We start from the raw sequence: 23,894 nt of genomic DNA on the forward strand, positions 1-23,894 counted from the left end.
TGCTTGGCACATTTTCCAGCCGAACAAAATGAGCTCAGGGCCGATGTGTAACACATATCAGAAAGAATAGAGCCAAGATGCCCCTCCACACCCAGCTCTGCACACCGGCTGCCGCTGCCCGGACAGAAGTCACTTGGCAGGAAGTCCCTTTGAACTATCTCAGCTGGAGACTCTGCAGCTTTGGGGGAGGTGGGGGAAGAGGGGGAAGTGATATGAAAAAAAGCGTAATCTTATCCCGAAGAGAGTGTCCTGTGAGTGTAAACCAATTAGAGGAGACCGTGGACCCAGGACCTGTAATAAATCAGCGTGAGCAATAAGGGAGCGGTGGCGTGGGGGAGAAGGAGCACTGGGCAGGGATCAAAGCACTTAATCCCAGGGCGCAGTCACCGCTGACCCTGCGCAGGTCGCACCTGTGTCGCAGCCACCTCCAGGGCAGAGCTAGACCAGGTGGGGCTTTCGCCCCGAGGGGACGTTTCCAGCCACAAACTTCTGGGATTCCAAGCATTGCAGGTGCTTAAGAATGTTGATAACAAGGTTGCCAAACTGTCCTTGTTAGCAATTTCCGGCTACTCGTGTTCATTCCCCCTAAATATTCTTCAGCTCTGATGTGAGTAACACATTTAGGCCACTGGCAGAGCTTGGGGTCTGCTTGTAAAGACGGGGGGATGGCTTTGAGTCCGTAAGGCCAGTCTGTACAACAATTCCCAGAGGCAATTTCAGCACGTGCGGGCACGTACCTAGTCTAGGAAAGATGGATAAACATTTGCGGGCTGGTAGAACTGTCTAGGTATCTGCAAGGATTTGCTATTGCTCTGTGGCTTAGCTAATGTTTTCTGAGGTCACATTCTGAGGGTCTCAGATTTACTAATTTTTTTTACCATTATTATTTTTTTTAATGGAGGTACCGGGGATTGAACCCAGGACCTCATGCATGCTAAGCACGTGCTCTACCACTGAGCTTTACCCTGCCCCCTTACCATTATATTTTAACCTACTAAACTCGGTGACCTTGAAGTTGGAAGCCCGAGGAATGAAGACAGAGAAGTTGATTTAACCCTGGATGTGACCGGGCTAGGCTTCTTCGGGTCACAGAGAACTCTTACGAGGTCATCCACCTGCCTACAGAGGGCAGCGCATGTAAATGCAGCATGGTTAAGGAGGGCAGATGTCTTGGCTGGGGAACTGTTCTCAGGGGCATTCCGCCTGACATCTGAATGCAAGGCCTGATTGCCAGCTCCACCCCTTCAGTCGTCTAAGTTCCAAAGTCTTATCTGGATAGACTCAGTGGCCCCTGGTGTTATGTACCCTTCGTCAACAGCAAGGAACAGAGACGTGCAGCCAGTAGGAAAAGGGAGGAAAAGCAGGGAGCAGACTCGTGAACGACAGAATGTCCCACTCTGTGCGTCCGGATGCTTCCATCTGCAAGAAGCAGAACACTCAGCTCCAGTCAGCTTTAAAAACAAGCACAGACTTTTTTTTCCCTTCTTTTTAATGGAGGTACTGCAGATTGAACCCAGGACCTCGTGCATGCTAAGCGTGCACTCTACCACTGAGCTACACCCTCCCCCACAAACAAGGGCTTTTTTATCTCAGGTGATAAGAAGTCCAGTTGAGACAGGAGGGAAGGGGGCAGGGCACAGCCAGTAAAAGAATGACGCAGCAATGAGCACCAAGATGGTGGAAGAGTCAGCTCCCAGGAGATCTTGAGCTTCAATACACGCCCATTAAAACACAATAGCCGCTGCCCGGCCCTCCCAGGGCGCCAGGACAGCTCCCGGGCAGAGCAGCTCCTGGGAATCCCAGCCCTTTCCCCGAAGTGGCTGGAATAATCCTCCCATTTGTTAGTTAGCATATGAGGTTACCGAGCCCATAAAAGCCACCAGCCCCCACCCCCGTGGCCGCCCTCATTCTCCCTGGCCGCCCCCGTGCTCTGAGGCCGCCACGCTCCCTTCTGAGGAAGACGGCCCGCACTCTGCCTGTGGCGTGTGTATCTCCCAGGCCTTTCTTCCCTTCTGAGACGGCCCGCACTCTGTCCTCGGAGTGCGCATGTCTCTGAATACATCTACTCTCACTCAACCATGGCTTGCTCTTGAATTCTTTCCTGCGCGAAGCCAAGGACCCCCACTTGGTGGGGCGTGTCCCAGGGACTTACCTGAGACCCAGGACATGGCCATCCTCTCACGCCCCTTTTTTTTTTCCTGTAGCACAGTGAGCTCCCAGGGGATTAAAACCAGTGGGTCAATGATGTCATCAGGAACTCAAGTTCCTTCCAGCTCTCAGCTTTACCATCCTCAGGGTGCTGGTGTTGGCCTCAGGCATCTTGTCTCATGATTTCCAGAGCCCTTAGCAGCCCTGGTTTCACATCCAGACCAGCAGAGCTGCTTCCTGGGCCGTCAGTCTGAATAGTGTCCCAGGGCCCTGTGCTCACAAGGGTCCCACACTTGGTTTAACGCTTTGCTGTCGCCATCTTGAAATTCCTAATAAATGTACCTTTGAGCATGCACATGAGCAGAGGACACAGATACTTGTCCACCCTTCCCTGCTGCCCCATTCATACATCCCTGATGCCATGGGCACAGAGCCCCAGGGGACCCACATGCCCGGGAGTCCAGTGAGACTCCAGCACGATACACCTACTCTGAGTCAGGGGCACTGACATCTTCGAGAAACCATGGTTTCCATCCAAACCAGAACTTGCTTTAAAGACAGAAAGAAGACGATAGAGTTCTAAGAAAACACAGAAGACCAAGAAACCCTATCCTATTCTTCCTACCTTGTGTTACTTCCCTGTATGTGCCAAGCACTTAACCGTGAGAATGGTGACATAGAAGGAAAAAGGGATGTGGTTGTCAAACATACCTGCGTGGCCTATTCTGGAAGAAAATCAGTAAAACTCCAGCCTGAAAGCCTCAATTTCTTACCTCGTTCCTGTCCCTTGATTTTTTCCCCCTTTCTTCTATCAACAAAGCAGCAGGGCAACCACCTAAGTTGCGTGCAACAGTCACCGTGCCGTGGATGTCTGTCCGGAACACAGTGCCGTCTTCCTGGACTCTGGCCCCTCCACCTTCCATTCCTAAGCTCTCATGAGAAAAAGCCTCCTCGGTTTGGTGTTCACTTCCCTAAAGCAGCAACTCTCCAACTTCTTCAGTTCTCCCAAGGCCGTTTTGAGAAGAAACCAAGGAGCACCCAGCGAGGAGCCGGGAGGAAGGCTGATCTTCCACTGCACACCCTTTTCCACATGTAAACGTCTTACCCTGGGTGTTGACGGTCTATAAAAAATGCCTAACATGCAGATTTTTTTTAAATCACCTGCTCTTACTTGTTTAAGGGAAAAAAGCCTCAAACCTCTTTAACAAATACTAAAGAAAAGTTATGCTAATGAGAAATATGGTAAGTGAGCTGTAATTCATCCCAGAAAAAGGTACAGGCCTTCTCAAAGAGTGACACGGAAATGTCACAACTAGTCATCATTTCTGTCTTGAGAACAACTGGGGAGGCAAGGCCCACAGAGGACTCCTGCCCGGCCCCCTCTCACAGGACCAGTCCCCGGGCCGGGGACCTCACCCCGGCCAGCCTCCCTGCCTGCCCCCACCTGCCCCGTGCCCAGCAGCTGCCCCTCAAGCACGTGTGGGGCCAGGAGGCCGGCCCGCAGGGAGCAGCTCCTGGAGTGACAGGGCTGCTCCCCGGGCTGCTTCTTCCCTATTTCATTCTTCCTGTCGTGTTTCAGCAACTCTCCACCCTGACTCGTGCCCGGACTTGTCGGAGAATAAAACCTGTTACAGCCAGGAGAGAGCTTGAAGGGTCCCACCCCGAGGAGGGCCGAGCTCCCAAAGACGCGTGGCAGGTGCCTGAGGCAGCCGGAGTTAGACCCCAGGGCGCCGAGCTCCCAGCCGAGTTGTCTTCCGACCACAGCACCTAACTTCCCAGACTCGCCCTCCACGCGTCAGCCCAAGACCAACTTTTGTCCAGAAACAGGAAGAATACTCTTCTGTTTCTACTTCCACACTGCAGCTTGTAACATTTAAAGACAGAAGACTTCTGTGAGAATCAGTCTCCGTCACTAAAGCCAGCTGGATGGGGTTTTTTTTATCTCTTAAATAAGACCGGAGAGTGTCGTGAAAGCAGTGTTGTCCGCATCAGGGTCTCCCACTCGGCACGGGCAACGCTTGGGGCAGGACAGTCCTCGGTCAAGGGGCTGTCCTATGCTTGGTGGGCAGAGCGCATCCCTGGTCTCTGCCCGCCAGCTGCTGGTGGCACCTCCTCCCCTCAGACCATGACAGCCAGCAGTGTCTCCAGACATTACCAGGTGTCCCCTGAGGAGCAAAACTGCCCCTAGTTAAGAACCACTGATCAAGAGGAAACCAGATTATTTGGTTGCCACTAGAAAACACTTGTTAACAACAACAACAGAATGTCCACAATCATTTTAGCTTGGTAGCCAAATAATACGGGGAGGTGGGAGAGTCTGCGGCACTCCTCCACACTGGTGTATGCTCCCACGTGACCTGTGGAGCCACCAGAGTGGCCGGAGCCCAGAAGAACACGGGCGGAGTGTCCCCACCCCTTTGCCTGGCTTCTGGAGCCGCTGGGGAGGCCACTGTGGTCCTTCACCACAAAGCCCCGCACCCTGAGGCCCTCAGCTTCCAGCTCTGGAGTCAGAACTGGGCTCAGATTCGTGTGATTCAGGACAAGTGCCTCTGTGTATGTGTTTGGTTTTTAACCTTTTTTAAAAAACAGTATACAAACAACATAATACATACAGATAATAAAAACCAAACAACACAGAATGAACACACACTCACTGCTAGGTGAAAAGTCCCCCTCCGTCCCACTCCTTTCCCCTTGGGTGACATCCAGTCATCATTTTGCTGTAATTTCTCTGGAACCTTCACTCTGCATTTACATGAGGAGGTGACTGAATTTTTATTATTTTTGCCGGAGAGGGTGCAGAGAAAAGAGACACCCCCCCACCACGTGGTTAATGGGAATGTAGTTTGGTGCAGCCGTTACGGAAAACAGTCTGGAGATTCCTTAAAGACTGAAAACAGAGTTACCATATGACCCGGCAATCCCACTCCTGCGCACACACCTGGAAGAAACTCTAATTCAAAAAGACACCTGCACCCAAATGTTCACAGCAGCACTATTTACAAAAGCTAAGACATGGAAACAACTTAAATGTTCATTGACAGATGACTGGATAAAGAAGCTGTGGCGCATGTGTGTGTGTATATATACACACATACACATATATATGGATATTACTCAGCCATAAAAAATAAAATAATGCCATTTGCCACAACACGGAAGGATCTAGAGACTGTCATACAAAGTAAAGTAAGTCAGAAGGAGGAAGAAAAATGATATATCACTTATATGTGGAATCTAAAAAAAAGACACCAATGAACTTATTTACAAAATAGAAAGAGACTCACATACATAGAAAACAAACTTACGGTCACCAAAGGGGAAAGGGTGGGGGGAGGGATAAATTAGGAGTTTGGGATTAGCAAATACAAACTACTATATATAAAATAGATAAACAACAAGGACCTACTGTAGAGCACAGGGAACTATATTCAGTGTCTTGTAATAACCTATAATGAAAAGAACATGAAAACTAACACACATGTGTAACTGAATCACTCTGCTGTACACCAGAAGCTAACACAACATCGTAAATCAACTGCACTTCAACTTAAAAGAAAGCAAGCATCTGTGGGACCAGAGGGGGCCGGGGAGGGGGAGGGGCGGTGCGAGGCTGGCCAAGGGGAGAGAAGAACGAGATGGCCCAGCAGCAGGACACCGGCCAGTTATGCGAGGAGAGAGTTCACCGTCTCAGGAGGCCTGGACCTGGAGAGGTGGGTGGGTCAGCAGATGCCTTTGCCTGAGATTCTCAGTGTGTTGGTCCCTGTGATACCCAGATACCCATAGTTTAGCAAACATATTCACGACTCTTCAAGACCATTGGAGTCTAACCTGTGCCCACCCTGGGCTGAGAAAGGCCCGGAAGCAGAGGGAGCAGGAAAGCTTGTCTCCGGGGCAGGGGGCTCTCTCACTGGCCAGCTCCCCGGTTGCACGTCTCATCTCTTTCCCAGACTGGAAGCTCTCTGAACGCAGGGACCATGTCTGCTTCATCCTTCCGCCCCCTGCTACACAGCATAGGCTTACCTACAAGAAATGCCTGGATCCCTTTGAAAATCCCACAAACTGGCCACATCTGTATCAATCTACACCTTCTTTTTTTTAACCTAATTACGTGTTCAGCTTCTACCACTTCCTGGGGGCACTGAAGTCCCAAGTCCCCCATCCCCGCGCGTCCTGACCAGGCCGGAGCTGCATGACCATCTGAACACTTCTGGGTTTGTGATAAACGTGGTCAGCGTGTCGGAAGAGGAAGACCAACAGGCCCTCTGCTTTTCCAGCGCACGCAGCTCAGGGGTTGGCGGAGGTGGTCTGTGAAGGGGGCCTGAGGAGAGCCAGGCCAGGGGCCACCTGGAGAGCCCAGGAGGGTGAGGCTTCTGGTCAGGGGCCCCAACCCAATTAGCATGTGCCTCCCCACAAGCCATGCTCTTCCATGATCTGAATCTAGTTCTGTGTTTGGAAATCGGGTGGGAAATGAGCTCAGTGCCAAGAAGAGAGATCTGGGGGCTGCAGGCAGCAGGCATGACAGAGAGGGAACGCCGGCCAGTCCTTCCCACACCGGCTCCTTGGGAAACACCCTGGTGAGTGGGCATCCAGGGCTACCCCAACCCAGGCTGCTCTGCTCAGCAAGGGAAGGGGTGGGGGCAAGAGAGCAGCAAAGCAGAGACCTGGAAACGACACAGAAGGAGAGAGAGGCCAGATCCAGCATCTGAGCGTGTCTTCTTTCCGGGAGATGCTTCGAGGCGTGCAAAAGTGAGCGGTAATGACTTGCAGTGACCCATGTAAGAGCCCAGACTGGACGAACGCCCTTCCAAAGTGGGGTGCGGGCTGCAGCATCAGGCAGCGTTGTGGCCCCGCACAGAACAGCTTCATAGCGCCGTTTGGCCTCCAACCCAGGTCAGCTGGGGGGTGGATGGTTTTAGGATCCATTTGTATACCATGAAAACAAGCTTCCACCCTTCCTAAGGTCTGAACTTCCAACTTTTTGAGCCACCAGAGAAAAAAGCCCAGAAAAACAAACGCAGTGAGAACAGAAGGTTTTCTTTGTGCCAATATCCCCACACCCTCCCCCTGACAATGACTCTCCCAGACTTTCACCCTCTGGCAAAACATCGTGTTGTCTCTTCAAATAAAAATAAAGCCAGCAGAGCAAGGAGATGGGGCAGGAAGCGTGAAGGGGGACCTTCTTTGGCGTTAACTTCCTGGCGGCCACTTCGAGGAATAAATGGCTGCTCAGTACCACTAGAGGAAGCCCAGTATCCCAGTGAGGACCAGGGCCCCAGGGCCGACGGCACACTGACATCAGTTGAGTGAGAGCACCCGTGACACTCAGCCCCGTCCAAAAATGTTTTCATTAAGATGCAGCTCACGTGATGTGCTGGGTCAGGAAATGCGCCTGCAAAACCAGGACCTGGTGCAAAGCAAATGCTTTTTCCTGTTACTTTCACTGTTTGCACTAAGGAGTTAGCGCCGGTCCTGCCCTCGGTCTGCAGCACAGGCAGAGCTGCATAATTGCATGCCACCGGTCCAGCTGCAGGAGCTGCCTGCCTGGAGAGGCTGTTTGCTAACAGCTGCACAGCAGCAGGGAAGCATCCTCTGCCTGCCGCTTCCTGGCCCTGCCCAGCTGCCCCAGAGATGCCGAGGCAAACCAGCCCTCACCCGCAGGCCTTGGTTCAGCTGAGGAGGGCAGAAGGCTGCCGGGATGAAGCAGAGCCATCTGGGGAAACCTGCGGTCCCTGAAACAGACCCCTGGATTCTGGGCTTCGTCTCCTTTAAGAAAGGCATTGTGTACCATGTTTCAGATAAATAAAACAGCGAGGAGGCAAGGAAAAAGAAAGGAAAACCATTTTCAAAGCCATCCTTTAGTTCCCCAAGAAGAACAGCTCTGCTGTCCAGAAAGAGCTTCATCTCTACTTGATCAGCGGACGGAGCGGTCCCCTGGTCGGGCCAGCATCCCTCTCCACAGACACACCACGCACCTGCGCAGAGTGGCAGCTGCACAGAGCCCAGAGCTGGTGCGCTGGTCACGCCCCTGAAGCTGGTCTCTGTGTTTCCAGGAGTTTGTCTCCACGGCTGGTGGTCACTCAGGGGGCTGATCCATATCCAAGTACTGTGCTCTTCCTCTTTCCCGAGACGTGCCTCCAGTTCTCTGCTTAAGGCACCATATTTTCACATCCCAGGGCGGGGACTGTTGTCCTGGAGCCTCAAGACCTAACACTCGATACACCCAGTGGAGCTGGAGACCCCTCAACCTCCTACTGATGGCCTGAAGAAAATAGGGACCATGGAGGAGAAGGGCCAAGATGCAGCCACTGGGCAGAGAGAGCATCAGCGGTCAGCCGCTCGTTAAACAGGCAGGGCTGGGGAAGGAGCCATGGGTGAGAGCCGCACGGCTTCTCCATCAGTCTCATTTTTAAACTAAGGGCCTCTCTAACTCTGTCCTTAACACGAGGTAACGGCACACTGGCCAGAGCCGGTTTCAACCCTGCTACTCATCCTCCCCTGAGCTGATGGGCTGCAAAACGCGCAAAGGCGGCACAAACAAGCAACAGTCCTAAAACACCCCACAGACAAAGTGGACAAAAGGCTGCCTAGAGTTTGTCAAGCAGCGAGTATACGGCAGGTGGAAAGTATGCCTGGCTTGGGCTGCAGGGCTCCGGTCAGCAGGACCACACAGAAAGGGCGCCTTCTCTGATGGATGCTGGTCGGGCACCAGGAGCACCCGGAGGTCACCAATGCAGGAGGTGAGGTCTGATCGTCTCCAGGGGCAGAGGATCTTGAGCAAGGTCGTTTTCTATAGGAGCCTCTAACCCCAACCAGGGCTGCGGAGGAGGGCGCCCATGGACCTCTCCCAGCTTCACTTCCGATGGGGCCACCCAAACTAATGCAGGGACGCAGGTGGGGCTGGACGCTACCACTCCAGGTACGACGGCAAGCAGCAGCAACGCCAGCAAAGGAGGCCCAGGGTCAAGAAAGAATAACTGTCACAGAACAAGGTTACTTAACATTGAAACAAACAGAGAGGGAGGCTAGCTTCTCTCTGAAACTGCTCCATGTGGTTTATTCACTCATTTGCTCATTCACTCTCCTACCAACTTCTACAAACATTTCTAGAAACTCCGTCTCTGCAAACCCAAACCGATGCTGGGGGAAAAACCTCTCCTGAGACCAAGGGAGGGGAAGCACACGTGGGCATCGTACCTGTAAGCTGTGGCTTCCAGCCACTGAAAGGCACTTTTCACTGACCGATGAGAGTAAACATTTAAATGGACATGCAGAAAACGGTTCCCGGTCCTCAGTAGTCGAGGAAGAAGCCTGTGCTTATCGGAAGATGCTCGCGCCCACCCCCACCGACACCCCGAGCTTTGCAGCGCACGTCCAGAGCTGGTCCCGCGCCAGCTGCAGACTCCTTGCTGGTTTCAGCATCTCCCGTGACTCTCAGGCTAGTCTTCAGGTTCTGACAAGTGCACGGATTTTCCCTAAATTTTCATAAAACACAAAAGAAACTTCTGTGCTGTGCAACTCTGTTGGGGTTTTGGTTTCTCACCCGTGGCTTGTGCCCTGTCACTTATATTCATCCACTGAGCTGTGCAGGGGAAAGGGTGGGGAACACCCACTTCCATCACTGCCCAAAGGAGGCCACAGGTGATGTAAGGAAATGCGCTGGGACTAAACTCAGGAGGCCTGTGTGTCTACACCTGTCCTGCCACCAACTGACTCTTGATGCCTCATTCTTACTGCTGTGGTAAAAAGGGGGAGAGAGGGAACTGGTCCAGGGTAGGGTTTCTCAACCTGAGTGTTACCGACATCTTGGGACAGATGATTCTTTGCTGGGGGGTGGGCGGCTGTCCTGTGCACTGTAGGATGTTTGGCAGCATCTCTGGTCTCTACCCAACAGATGCTAGTGGCATCCCCTCCAGTTGTGACAACCCAAAACCCTGGTGGGAGGGAGGATTTTCCCCAGGGGACCCCTGCTGTAAACCAGCACCTTCTGGCCCAGAAGCCAGGTGGGGTCACTGAGCATGTAAAGTGTGGCTGGCTTAAACCAGGGTGTGCTGTGAGTGTAAATATACACTGGATTTCAAATATTTAAATGAAAAAATGCAAATATCTCATGAATATTTTATATCACTACATTTTCATACTTTTTATTGATTAGAGTGATTGTATTTTTAATACACTGGGTTACATAAAACAAATTATAAAAATTGGTGTCAAATCTTCTTTTTATTATTATAATGTGGCTACTTAAAAAAATTGAAATAATATACGAGGCTCACCCTGTGGGGCATTAGATTTCTATTGGTCAGCACAGGTCTAGACGCTGCCCGCCAAGGTCCTCCCAGCTCAGGTGGTCCAGATTCCTTGGGAGTGACTCACTGCCATGCAAGCAAAGCAAGCATCTGTCAGACTGTCTGCAGGCCAGACAGCTGAAGCGTGACGGAGCAGACACAGAGTCCCGGCAGAAAATCGCCAACACTCGCCCCCAGGTGTGTCAGATTCTCTCTAACCTCGGTAACAAACAGCAAAATCTGCTATGTCAGCGTTCAGAGCCAATGCCCTGCTCCATCCCAAACGGAAGCAGCCCGAGTCACTGACATCCAGACCCTGGACACCCCCACCCCACCCCCGGTGAAGCCAGGACAGCCTGCCTCCCCAAGGTAATTTTCCACTCCCATCGACCTGCAGGAGAGCCCGAGGCCACGCCTTCCTCTCCAGCCAGGAGAGCCAGGTCCTCACAGGGACTGGAGGAGAGCATCACAATTTGCCACGTGCTTCCCACAACCATCACGTCTCTTAATTCCCGCAGTCACGTTAGCTGAACCCCAGGCTGTCTCCATTTTATCTCTATGTGGCCAATAGCAATTTTGCTCCAGAAACTCAGGTCATAAGAACTGTCAACGTCTTCATTTTTATCATATCAATTTAATTCCATCTTGGCCCTTTTTTCTTCACTACCACTTTTCACCCCAATTTCTTTGGTTGTTCAAAAGGCAAAGGTTTCAGAGTCATAAGCAAAGCCCCCTGTCACCCCTGATGTGCCACTGCTTTGGCCCCCTTGATGCCTTGGAGGGGTCTGCATGTTGCTAACAGGGACCGAGGTTCAGCCACCTTCCCCAGAGCTGGCACTGTGACAGCACAGGACTGATTCTTGGGGCTGCTCCTGGAATCCCCAGCCCACCCAGTCTTCCCGAGTTTCAGGATAGCACTCTCTCTGCAGTTTTTCCTCTTACCGAAAATCAAAACCCAAACAAAATGAAAAGCATGAGTCTCAATCACCACCCCCAATGCCTCCTCTCTCCAGAGCACACACCCCATCCTCTGGGCACCAGCCAGGATCATCTCCTAAATGCCTCACACTTTCAAAATAAAATCCAAGATGGTGGGTTTGGCGTCAGGCAAACTCTGCCTTCTGCCCTGCACTGCAAACCTCTGGCGAGATAAGGAGCTCGAAAACCTGACCTTCTGGGAATGGAGACCAAAAAAAGACCACGGACAACATGCAGTTTAAAATTCAGATGATAAATTATGCTGTTTCCACAAGTGGAGAAAGCCAGACCCTGTGGGGTCAAGAGACTTGCTGAGTATCACGTTTCTGGGGTCAGAGGAGACGCCAGAACCAGGACCCCTGACTCCACCCCTCCTCCACACCCTGCCCCGAATCAGCAGCGAGCATGCAGGGACAATTGTCAGCTCCCATCGCCCGATGCTGACGGGCCCAGAAGGGGCAGCCAGACCTCCGGGCCCTCATCGACTCCTGGAAGTGACTTCCTCTGAGGAAATTCTTACTGTTAGGCAGTTGCCACGCTCCAGCTGACCAAGTTGGGACACACTTCCTGTATTCCCTTCCAGTAGCTGGAACTTGCTGGAACATTTAAATAGGACCTTGTTAGAAGTTGAGGTTAACACATCTGACTTACAAAATACTTTTCCTCTCAGTTCTCTACATAAATGATTTAAGAAAAGGAACGTATTCAGTGAAACCCAAAGGTGCCTCAAGGGTTTGGCAAATATGTGATTCCAACTGCAGGTTTGTTTTGTTTTTTAAATTGGACGGAAGGGTTTGTTAAGAAAGCTTTTCTTTTTCCAATTTTAATTGTAATTTTATTTTCAAGGGGAGGGTAGGCAATTAGGTTTACTTATTTATTTTGTAAGTGGAGATGCTGGGGATTGAGCCCAGGATCCTGTGCATGCTAAGCACGCACTCTACCACTAAGCTACACCCTCCCACTAGGAAAGATGGTTTTGAGTAGGTATGGAAATACAGAGCAATTTTATCACAAGCAGTCGGTTATCACCAAGGTCACTGAGCCACTGGTCAAACACTTCATCATAAAATTATAGAATCCATCTTCAAATTGGAAAGGACATTTGCCGTCTGAGTAGGCCTGGCTCCCGAACATGCAGGAATCTGACTTGTCTGCTCTTCGGGCTGTGAGATCTGCGAGATCAGCAGAAATTGCTCATGTCCCCACTGGGGACCGGAAGCCCAGAACCTAACAGAACTCTTACAGATGTGGCCGGCAAAGGCTTCTGTTGAGAGTCAAGGAGGAAATGTGCTACACAATGCTCTCGCAAAATGCTGCCCAGTTAATAATGGAACTGGAAGGATCTACTATAAAAACCCTGCTGAATATGATATGGGAGAATGGGAAACACACGAAGAAAAATCAAGCACACAGTAACTTCTTACAACCCTGGATGGCTGTTAAAAATTTACCAACAAAGAGGGGGAATATAGCTCAGTGGTAGAATGCGTGCTGAGCATGCACAAGGTCCTGGGTTCAATCCTCAGTGCCTCCATTAAAAGAAAGAAATAGATAAACAAATAAATCTAATTACCCCCCAAAATATTTATCAACAAAACCTGAGTTTCACAAAGACACACACACAAAAAAAAGCCAGACAAAACTATGCATACTGAATAGTTCCATGTATGTAAAGTTAAAAACAGGCAAATCTAGCTGTGGAAAACAGCATGGAGGTTCCTCAAAAAATCACAAATAGAATTACCACGTGACCAAACAATTCCACTTCTGGGTAGACACTGAAAAGAACTGAGAGTGGGGCCTCTAAGAGATATTTGCACACCCATATTCATAGCAGCATTAGTCACAATAGCCGAGAGGTGGAGGCCAGCCAAGTGCCCATCAGTGGATGACTGGAGAAACAAAGCTGGTATAAATGCAGTGGAATACTATTCAGCCTTAAAAAGGGAGGAAATTCTGACACAGGCTACAACGTGGATGAACCTTGAGGACATGATGCTCAGTGAAATGAACCAGTCACAAAAGGGCAAACACGAGGTCCCCAGAGAAAGGAAAATTTGTAGACACAGAAAATAGAAAGGTGGGTGCCCAAGGCTGGGGAGTGGGAATGAGGAGTCTGTGATTAGTGGAGATGGAGTTCTCTTTCGGAAGATGAAAAAAGGACGGATGGTGGTGACGGTTCTACAATATGAAAACGTACTTAATGCCACTGAACTCTACACTTAGAAATCATTCACGTTTTGTGCTTTTCATCACAATTAAAAACTATTTTTTAAAGGGGAAAAAAAAACTACAGCACTAGATGAGAGCTGGTGCTGGAAAGGTGGGGAGGCGCCTAGGAGCTGGTCAAGTTTTGTTCCTTAGTTTAAGTGCCGTTTGTAGGCGTGTTCAATTTGTGAACCTTTAGCAAATTATACATTTAGACTTTTGGCACTTTTCTGAATGCACTTTTTAAAAAATGTTTTAACTATTGTAAAACAACTGCCTTTATCCAATTCTTCCCCCTACTCGCCGTGATACTTAAAAAGATTAAAAGAAATTATGTTAACAAAGATAAAAACCCGACAATACAGGAAAGGCCACAAGGACGAAAGAGAATCTAAAATCTGTAATGACATTCTACAGACTATTAACTTTTGCTCACGTTTTGTCCCCGACAGCTGCTGGGGCTCCCAAGTTTATGAAGCAACTGGTTTTGTTTTCATAGCCACTTCTCTTAACGCTCAAGAACAGCCAACCACCAAAAGCCAGATTTAACAAAAAAAAACTTTGTTCCCAGAGGTCCCTCCCACCAAGGGCTGATCGGCACAACTCGGGCTTAGCCACGCAGTCAGAGTGAAAAACGCCTGGGTGTGCGGGGAGCCCCCGGGACGAGCTTTGGGGGATTAGGGAAATCACAGGTGCACCCTTACCTGAACAGCCCACAGCTTACTCATTAATCAGGCGCTTAACAGGCTGGTGCTCCAAGGCCCCTCTCGGCCTGGCAGACTAGTGGCTTTGGACTGGTTCCCAGTTTGGCTCCCCCCACTGCCCCCCTTTTCTACTCCCAGCCACAATCTCTCTCCGCAGGCATCCAGACCCTAAGCCGGGGTTCTGCCAGATTCTATCCTCTGCCGGATCCCCACGCAGAGCTGGCTCCTCGGCTTTGACCTCTGTCTTCCTCTTCTTTCCCAAATGTCTGCTCCCCAGCCCGTCACGGGCTCACGCTGTGATCTGAACAAGCTTCTCTAGAAGAAAAAGAGGTCTTGGCGCTGCTCTCTCCATTTCCTCATCTTCCTCCCAAAGTATTACTTCTGCTTTGATTTCAGTTCCTCCCCTCATCTGACCACAAGTCCAGGCGAGGCACAGGGCTCGAAGAAGCCCATTCTGCATCTGAGGCGGGGTTCCCTGCTGCACCGGATAGAAAACATCTCCCAGAGCCACACGGAGCCATCTTAATGCTGGAGGGGCAGGGGAGACTATAAAACAAACCAAATCTTGGGGTGGACAACATACGTGTTATTTCAGACCCAGATCTGGTCCCTGAAGGAGACAGCACTCAGAGCTAGCCTGACCCTCTGCCTGACAGGCCCTTAGAATCCGGAGCAGGACCCGCTGTCTCCGTCCAGCCTGGTTAGGATGTATACAACTACCTTTAGAAAGCGGCTGCACACAGGGGGCGGGTGTAGCTCAGGGGTAGAGCACATGCTTAGCATGCACGAGGTCGTGGGTCCGATACCCAGTCCCTCCTCCACTAAAAAAAAATACACAAATAAGTAAACCTCATTACCCCCAAAAAATTTAAAAAACAAACAAACAAACAAAAAACCCAGAAAGCCACTGCACACATCTGAGGCTGACTAAGTGCCAACAGGCACCCAAAGACAGACAAGCCCAAATTTCAAGTCAGTTCTGTCAAAAGAGGAAATTCTTCAATTTTAATTTTTTCAGGATTTGCTGAAGGGTTTCAGAAGTGAGAAACAACCACCACCACCCCTTTTTTTTTTTTTTTTTGGTTTGTTTGGTGGTGGGTTATTTAGGTTTGTTAATTTTTTTTTTTAAACGGAGGTACCAGGGACTGAACCCAGGACCTCATGCATGCTAAGCATGTGCTCTACCACTGAGCTATATCCTCCCCATAAAAGAAAAAAATCATTTTTAGAAGTTGAGTGGGGAAAGATATGCTTCCTAATGATAAGATTCTGCAGCGTGGAGACCCTAATAAAAATTTAAAATAAATAAATAAAATACAAAATTAAAACCTGCTTCTTTTCCATGCCTACAAAAAGTGATCATATCACAAGTGGTTAGTGACTTAAACCTCACATGAAAACCAGGCTTATAATTCGAATTTCCACCCAAACTACCCACTTCCTGCTCGTCCATCCCCACTCCCTGGGTCAGTGCAGAACAATGATCTGCTCTGACCAAACAGTGGTTCCGATTCCTGGGGAACTAGCACTGTAACCTCATGACCACCACCCCCAATTTAAGAAAAACCGAAGAAGGCCAGCTCTGAGCTCTGTTCCACACTGAGTCTTTTCTCCCTGAGGAGCTTCGCTCTGTAAAACGCTGTACACTCGTGAACGCTCGCTCCTGTCTTTTCCTGCCGAGCCACAGGACTTGTAGCACGAGGCTTTACTTTTGCCGGATTTGGGCTCATTGGAGGAAAAAACACGAGTTCCTCTTTTAGCTTCTGGAGACAAGCTTTCCAGCTACCAAAACAAAATGTTTCCCAGTCTCTCCTCCCACACCGACGAACTTTGTTCCTTGATTAGGTCCCAGATGCCCCTCAAAACAGAACTGGGCAATGTCCAACCAATTTCTTCAGGTTCTTCAAACATTAACTCAACAGATGTTATTTCAAAGGTTTGCGTGTCCTCCCTCCCTCGCCCTTTTAGTGTTTGAGTTGCTTTGCCAGGCTCCATGGGGGGAGACGAGGGTGCAACATACACTGTTCCTCGCCTCATCCTGCGCCCCTCTCCCCAGAAGGGTGGGAGAAGGAGGCTGCTTTGTGGGCACAGCTGGCGGGCACTGCGCCCCACTCCCCAGCCCCAGCACGGAGGAGCTGCAAGGAGCTGCTGGAAGCATGGGCCAAAGGATAGGCTGGTCCAAGGATGGCTTCTGGTTAAAGAGCCCATTTTTTTACTTCTGGCAGTGAAACACTGGACCACTTCCCCCACAGCCAGACACGCCAAAGCTGCCTGACTTTTGACATCGCCCCAACCCCTTTCAAGAGCAAGGACTGGCCCTTTGAGCTGCCTGGAGGGAAAAATCCAGCTTACTTGGAAGCAATCTTGCTGCAGACCCTCCAGGAAGGCCTGGGGCGGCTGTTGCCAAGGGAGCCTGGAAACGGCACAGGCGGGAGCCGTTAGAGGGCAGCGTGGGATAAGTCATAGCTCGAGCCGGTGCCTTTTTCCAATTACAGGGTGTCTCCGAGAGCACAGCACTAGGGCTCCAGTGTCAGCAGAAAAACAAGTGAGGAAGGCATGAGGGAGGGGCGGGGTGGGAGACGGAGGAACATCCCTCCAAGTTGGCGCTGTGCCAGGGAGACGCTGCTCTTGGAAGAGCCAGGCTGCGTGTCCCAGCACATGCTAGGAATATAAAACCAACCGGGGAGACACAGGTTTCTGAGCGAGGCCGGCACCTCCTGCCCCATTAGACAACATTTGATGGGCTCCGTGGCCTCGGACAAGAAGCGGGTGTGAGTGCCCAGACTTCAAACGGCAGGGCAGGAGACTTGAGGACCACTCCCTTTGTGTCCTTCGCTCTTCCGCCTTCAGGAAGAAGAGGACAAAAGAACGCCTTGATGCTGGCGGACGCTGGGGGCACAGCTGGGCTTTCCGAGGAAAGACAAGATCCACCTCACCAATCGGGAGAGATCGTCTTTGCCAGGCTACGAGGTGACCCAGTTCTGAGAGCAGCGCCTGGCTCTGAACAGATGCATATCATCCTCCCAGCCCGCCGCCCGGGGCCTTGCCAGAAACGCAAGAACCTGGCATCCTTCCACCGGACAGACAGACTCGAGCTGGCGCTTAGGTCCCCCCCTGCAAGAACAGCTCTGCATCTCAAAGGGCTCCTGGCAATGAGGACCAGCCTTTGTTCCTCCGGCACAGCACCCCTCTTTCTGACTCACGGGGCACCCCGCCTGAGGGGAGAGCTCGCCGGTGTGCTGAAAAGAACATGAGCTGTGGACGGTCCTCGCCCCTTCCAGGTCAGCAGAGGCAGGAGCAAGGGCACTGGTGCCACCTGTTTATTCATTTCTTCCCACAAGCCCTTGGGGGCAGCCCCATCCACGATGCCACAGGCCTGAGGGACTTCTGAGTGACTGGCTCTGTCCTAAAAGGCCTGGGCAGGTTTGAGGGTCAAACTGAAGGTGACGCAGTCCCCACACTGAGGTCTCGGCACGCGCACAGGCCCCAGGTTCTCGCTTCAATCCCCCCAACTCACTTTCTTTTCTTCTCCTCCTGGAGATGCTGCCTGGCCTCAAACCCACAGCCAAGTCCTTAGCTAGTCCCCGCACTGCGAGATGCTATGTAACATAGTTCATAGTTCAGTGCTACACTTGACATTTCTTTTACGGAGCGATTTGGTTTTTTGAGCACCATTCACGTATGTTTGGTTTTCAACTCCTGCCCACTGAAAGGCAGTCGTGGTCCCTAGCAGGCAGTGCGGCCAGACGGACTGTGCCGGGACCCCCGAGCATCCCCAGCTTTGTACACGTGGCCGTCGGGATCAGCCTCTGGGCGCTCCTCCCTCCTCCTTCAATCCAAAGTTTCAAGTGAAAGGGATTGTGGAGCCTCTAAACTGGGGACAGGCTAATTATAGAAGTAACACTCACAATCTAGAATAGAACACGCCTGGAACTGAATGGGAGCTTCACGCTGTCGGGAGGGCTTCCAACTTCTAACAGCGCTGGGCGAGGCATTCAGACTAGATTTCCCCTGACAACAGCTGAAAAGCTGGATGATCTATAAAAGAATACCAAGTCTTTCTGTTTTAATTTTTAACTATTGAGAAGGAAAGGATATTGGCTGTTGAGACGGGGAATGAGGAAGGACTGGGACTCATTGCTCTCCAATCACCTAGGCGTCAGAAACAAGGTTATATATTAAATATTCACCCTTAAAAAAGGAGATGCCACCATTTGTAGCTTGATTGTGGTGATCTTTTCACAATATGTACATATATCAAATCATCAGGTGATACACTTTCAAGAGATATAATTTTTCTATGTCAAACATATTTCTTTTAAAAAAAATTTTTAATGGAAAGCAGAAAACAGTGCAGCAAGAAGGACGGGGGACACACGAGGAAGGGCAGCGTAATAAGAGGCAGAGCAGCACCACAAGAGGGCCAAGGCAGAGGCGGGGCCACCAGGCAGAAGAGGCGGGGCCACCGGGCGGAGGAGGCGGGGCCACCGGGCGGAGGAGGTGGGGCCACCGGGCGGAGGAGGCCTCCCGACAGGCCCTGCGGCCCCAGGACAGAAACTAGGTACCAGGTGGCCATGCTGACGTGACCTCGACCAGACAGGAGGATGTTTTCACTCCCTGAGAATCTTCAGGCGTAGGAAATACACCCATCAGTCTTTGCTTAAGACAACTGCCTGGAAAGGGCAAGACTGAGTGAAAATCGGCCTTGAAAAGCAAACTTGATCCCAGAACGCTATGTAACTTAGCAGAAGCTTAGCATCCCCTCTGGTCAGAGGCTCTCCAAACATTCGGGGAATGCCAACTTTTGATAGATGTCTGCTGAGGTCACCCTGGACACTCAGCGCCTGCCGTGACCCAGCCCTGACCACGGGGCGGGGTGGGGGGGGCAGCTCTTAGCCAAGCTCCAAGCTCAGGGTCCAGAAATGTGCCTCTCAGTCCCACCTGCCAGCTGCCCTGCTCGGGCTTTAAGCAGTCCCTTCCTCGGGAAAAAAGAAATGAACAGGATGATAACAATGCTTCTGCGGGATTTTGAGTTAGTCGGTGAGAGTGAGCTGTTTCCTTACACGTACACGACATACTAGTTCCTTACACCACACCACTAGAGTCGGCTGGGCTCGCTATGTTCTCTTAGCCTCACATACCTATAAAACAAGCCCAAGTAAGATGGTCTTGCACAGCACAAAATGCTCAGAAGAGATTTCTTTAAAGCAATGCTTTCCCAATATTTTTTGTATGCAACTTATAGCAAGAAATACATTTTACATCTGTTTCCAGTACACACAACACAGGCATCCTCAACCTAAACGCTTCATGAAACAATATTTAACCTTCCCGTGCAATATTGACAATCTGGCGTTTTCGACTCTGCTTCATTTGTTAAAATACTGGATGTAGATTACTAACAGGTTGCAACTCACCATTTGAGAGATACTGGCTGGGAGCGTCCAAACAGGGAGACAGGTGAACACACATTTTTCAGCTCTCCCTTCAGAGATCCTATTAAAATGGTAATAAACGAACAAAACAGCAGAAACCCACAAAGACAAAGAGCACAGGAGGGGATATTAACAGACAGGAGACTTCAACAAGTTTTCAGAAGACGTATCACCAGGTCCCCATCACAACAGAAGAACCCACATCTGCTGTAGCAGACAATCCTGGTCACCCACCAGTAACCCTTGCCTTATTCTTCCTTGTAACAGGATTCAGATTTTATTTAATGTCCTGAGGTTCCACTGCCAAGTTATGGTGTCAGGGAAGACCCACCCCATCTTCAGTTCCAGGGAGTAACTCTTTTCTTTTTTTTTAAATTTTTTTGTTTGTTTGTTTGGGGGAAGTTAATTGGGTTTATGTATTTATTTTGATGGAGGTACTTGGGATTGATCCCAGGACCTTGTACATACTAGGCACGTACGATACTACTCAGCTATACTCCCCACCAAGGAGCAAATCTTGATAAGTCTAAGACAATCATATTAATTTTATTTCCCTTGTCTCATGATTCACTTAGGAAGGGCCGTGACATCTAATTTTGGACATGGGGCCTTGATAGAAAGTCCGCCAATGATGGGATTAATTCTGGAAAATGTTCTACAGTTGTTGTTGGGTTTTTTTTATGATTTTTAAGCCATAATCTTTATTTGTTTGTTTTGAGGGGGGAGGTAATTAAGTTTGTTTATTTGTTTAATGAAGGCACTGGGCATTGAACCCAGGACTTCATGCATGCTAAGTACACACTCTACCACTGAGCTATACCCTCCCCCCAATATTGTACAGGTTTAAAGAGTCAGAGGAAGACACAGTCCCAATTTAAGCCACTCCCATACTTGCCCATGACGGGAGCTACCTACAGCATTCTGGCAGAACAAACAGATTCTTAAAACCTGGGTCCCGATGATGTAATTCAGCCACTAAATCGATCAACCCTAGAGCCACCTTATCTCAGTACTTCTTATGCAAGTGAACAAATCCACGTGTCAGAGGAGCCATTCTAGCTGGGCTCTAGTGAAGACACTTGCAGCAAAGCATCCTAATTGAAACAACAAGGCAGGCCCAACATCACAAAACTGCACACCACCAGGGACAGACTGAGGAGCCTAGAATTCCCAAGAAGGGAAAAGCTCAGAAAGACACAGAGGAACAAGGACGAAAATGGTACTGGACACAGCATTGGGCACTGGAAGAGCAATCAGTGACATCACCATCTTAGAGAAGACGATATTCTACCTTGAACTCAGGGATCAACCAAACGAATGATCGACAATGAATCAACAATGAAAGCAGGTAAAAGCATTTTTAGACAAACAAGGATGAAGGAAATATATCTCCCACACACCTTTTCCTAAGAGCTAGTGATTGATGGGTTTCAGGGAAAGAAATAATAACGAAGAAAAGGAAGGCCAAGAGATCCAAGAGCCAGTGAGCTCAGCCCGCAGGGTGGGGAGGATGACAACTAGGCGGCAGGTCTCGAAAATAACCAGCCCAGTGGGAGCAGAAATGTGGAGAGAGCCAGGAAAAAAATACTTAGACTTGACAGAGTAGGTCATGTGGCAAGTCTGGTGGCAAAGCGATAATCAGAAAGAAATTAAAGGGGGAGGGTATAGCTCAGGGGTAGAGTGCATGCCTAGCATGCATGAGGCCCTGGGTTCAATGCCCAGTGCTGCCATTAAAAAATAATTGTTAGAAAAAGAAAGAAATTAAAGCCATATTAATTATCTATTGCTGCATAACAAATTATCCCAAGACTTAGAGACTTCAAACAATAAACATTTATTGTCTCACAGGGTCTAAGGGTCAGGTGGAAGCAGTGTGGCAGGGTGACTCTGGCTCAGAGCCTCTCCGGAGGCTGTGATCAAGGGGTCAGCAGGGGCTCCAGCCACTGGAAGTGCCACTACCGGCTTGGCTTCCAGCGTGGCTCACACACGGAGCCTCAGCTCCCTCCCACGTGGATCTGGCCACGGGGCCAATTAAGTGGCCTCGCAACACGGCAGCTCTCTTCCTGAGCAAACAACCCACGAGGAGGGTCAGGAAGGAGCCTGCATTACCTTCCAGGACCTGGTCTCAGGAGCCACACGCCTTCACTGCTGCCATTTTCTCTGTGTTAGAAGAGGTTCACTATGGAATGCCCCCACACAAGGCAAGTGACGTAGGGCTTTACATTTTGAAGGGAAGAGCATCAAAGAAATTGTGGATTTCTGCCACAATTTGTATATAAACTGCCACAAATGTGTATATAAAAATAGCATGTGAGTAATAAATGAGGCAAATAGGTAACTTAAGGGAAAACAAATGGCTGTAAAATAGAATCATAATACGCCACTCAGACTTGCTCTAGACAATATCAACATAGTTTGGGTTTTATAAACAGAAGAGTGATTTAATTAAAAGCAGAGATATGAGGAGAATGGGGAGAGACGAATTAGAGAGTGTAAGAGTGCTACTTTCTCATTAATCCCAAGTAAGTCAACAGGCATTACCTAGAATTGATAAATCACAAATAGCCCTAAAATCAAGACAGTGTGATACTGGCAAAAGAACAAACACCTAGATCCATGGAACAGACCAGAGAGCCTAGAAATACACTCACTTAAATATAGTCAATTAATTTCTGACAAAAAAGAAAGAATAACCTTCTCAGCAAATGGTGCTGGAACAACTGGACACCCACAGGCAAAGAAATTAATCAGGACCCAGATCTTACGTCCTTCATGGAAATTAATTCGAAATGGATCATAGATCTAAATGTAAAATATAAAACTATAAAAGTCTTAGAAGATAACATAAAAAAGAATCTAGGTGGCCCTGGGTTTGAGAGTGACTTTTTAGATACAGCACCAAAGGCACTATCCATGAAAGAAATCATCAGTAAGCTGGACTTCATTAAAATTAAAAACTTCTGCTCCGCAAAGGACACTGTCAAGAGAATGAAAAAACAAGCACAGGTGGGGAGAAAATATTTGCCAAAGACACATCTGATAAAGGACTGTTCTCTAAGATACACAGGAAAACTTTAAAAAATTCAACAAGAGGGAAACAACCCAATTTAAAAATGGGTCAAAGGTCTGAACATACATCTCACCAAAAAAGATAATACAATTAGAAAATAAGCATATGAAAAGATACTCAACAGCCCACATCATCAGGAAAATGCAAATTAAAACAACAGTGAGAAACCATTACACACCTGTCAGGATGGCTAAAATCCAAAACACTGACAATAGCGGGCGTGAAGCAACAGGAACGCCCATCCATTGATGGGCGGAACACAAACGGCAGAGCCGCTCTGGAAGACAGCTTGGTGGTTTCTTACAAAACTAAATATACTCCTACCATATGATCCAGTAATTGCACTCCTCGGTATTTACCCAAATGAGTTAAAACCTTATGTCTGCACAAAACCCTGCACACAGATATTTACAGCAGCTTCATTCATAACTGCCAAAACTTGGATGCAACCAAGATGTCCCTCCAAGGGTGAATGGACAAATGAACCATGGCACATCCAGACAATACGTATTATTCAGCACTACAAAGATAGGAGCTATCAAGCCACAGAAAGACATGTAGGAATCTTAAATGCCTGTTATTAAGTAAAAGAAACCAATCTGAAAAGACTGCTTATTATATGATCCAACTATGTAACAGACAGGAAAAGGGAAAACTGTGGCAACAGTAAAAAAGACCCGTGGTTGCCAGGGGTTGAGGGGAGGGACGGATGAACAGGCAGAACACAGGATTTTCAGGACAGTGAAAACATTCTGTATGAAACTATAATGGTGGAGAGATTTGTCCAAACCCATACAATGTACACCAAGAGTGAACCTTAAGGTAAACTGTGGACTCAGGGCAATTATTATGTGCCAATGTAGGTTTATCCATTGTAACAAACGTACCACATGGAAGGGGACTTTGATGGTGAGGGCAGTGTGTGGGAGGTCATCTGGGGTACAGGAAATCTTTGTGTTTTCTGCTCAATTACGCCGTGAACCTAAAACTGCTCTAAAAAATAAAGCCTATTAAGAAAATCAGCACTATTGTGGTCTGGTCTGTGAGCGCGGCTCTGCTCGTT

The 23,894-nt window shown here is 49.3% G+C and overlaps 1 long non-coding RNA gene across 1 annotated transcript in view; it reads right to left on the reverse strand.

The window, feature by feature from the left end:
• LOC123614074 (uncharacterized) overlaps positions 1-16,859 on the reverse strand; it is a 49,220-nt gene extending 32,361 nt beyond the window's left edge. The window contains exon 1 of the long non-coding RNA XR_006721559.2: positions 14,327-16,859. This is a non-coding gene — a long non-coding RNA (uncharacterized LOC123614074). The remainder of the gene's footprint in view (positions 1-14,326) is intronic.
• Positions 16,860-23,894: the final 7,035 nt, after the last annotated feature.

This window comes from Camelus bactrianus, chromosome 20 (assembly GCF_048773025.1).
Source record: "Camelus bactrianus isolate YW-2024 breed Bactrian camel chromosome 20, ASM4877302v1, whole genome shotgun sequence".
In the NCBI taxonomy this organism is placed as follows: Eukaryota; Metazoa; Chordata; class Mammalia; order Artiodactyla; family Camelidae; genus Camelus; species Camelus bactrianus.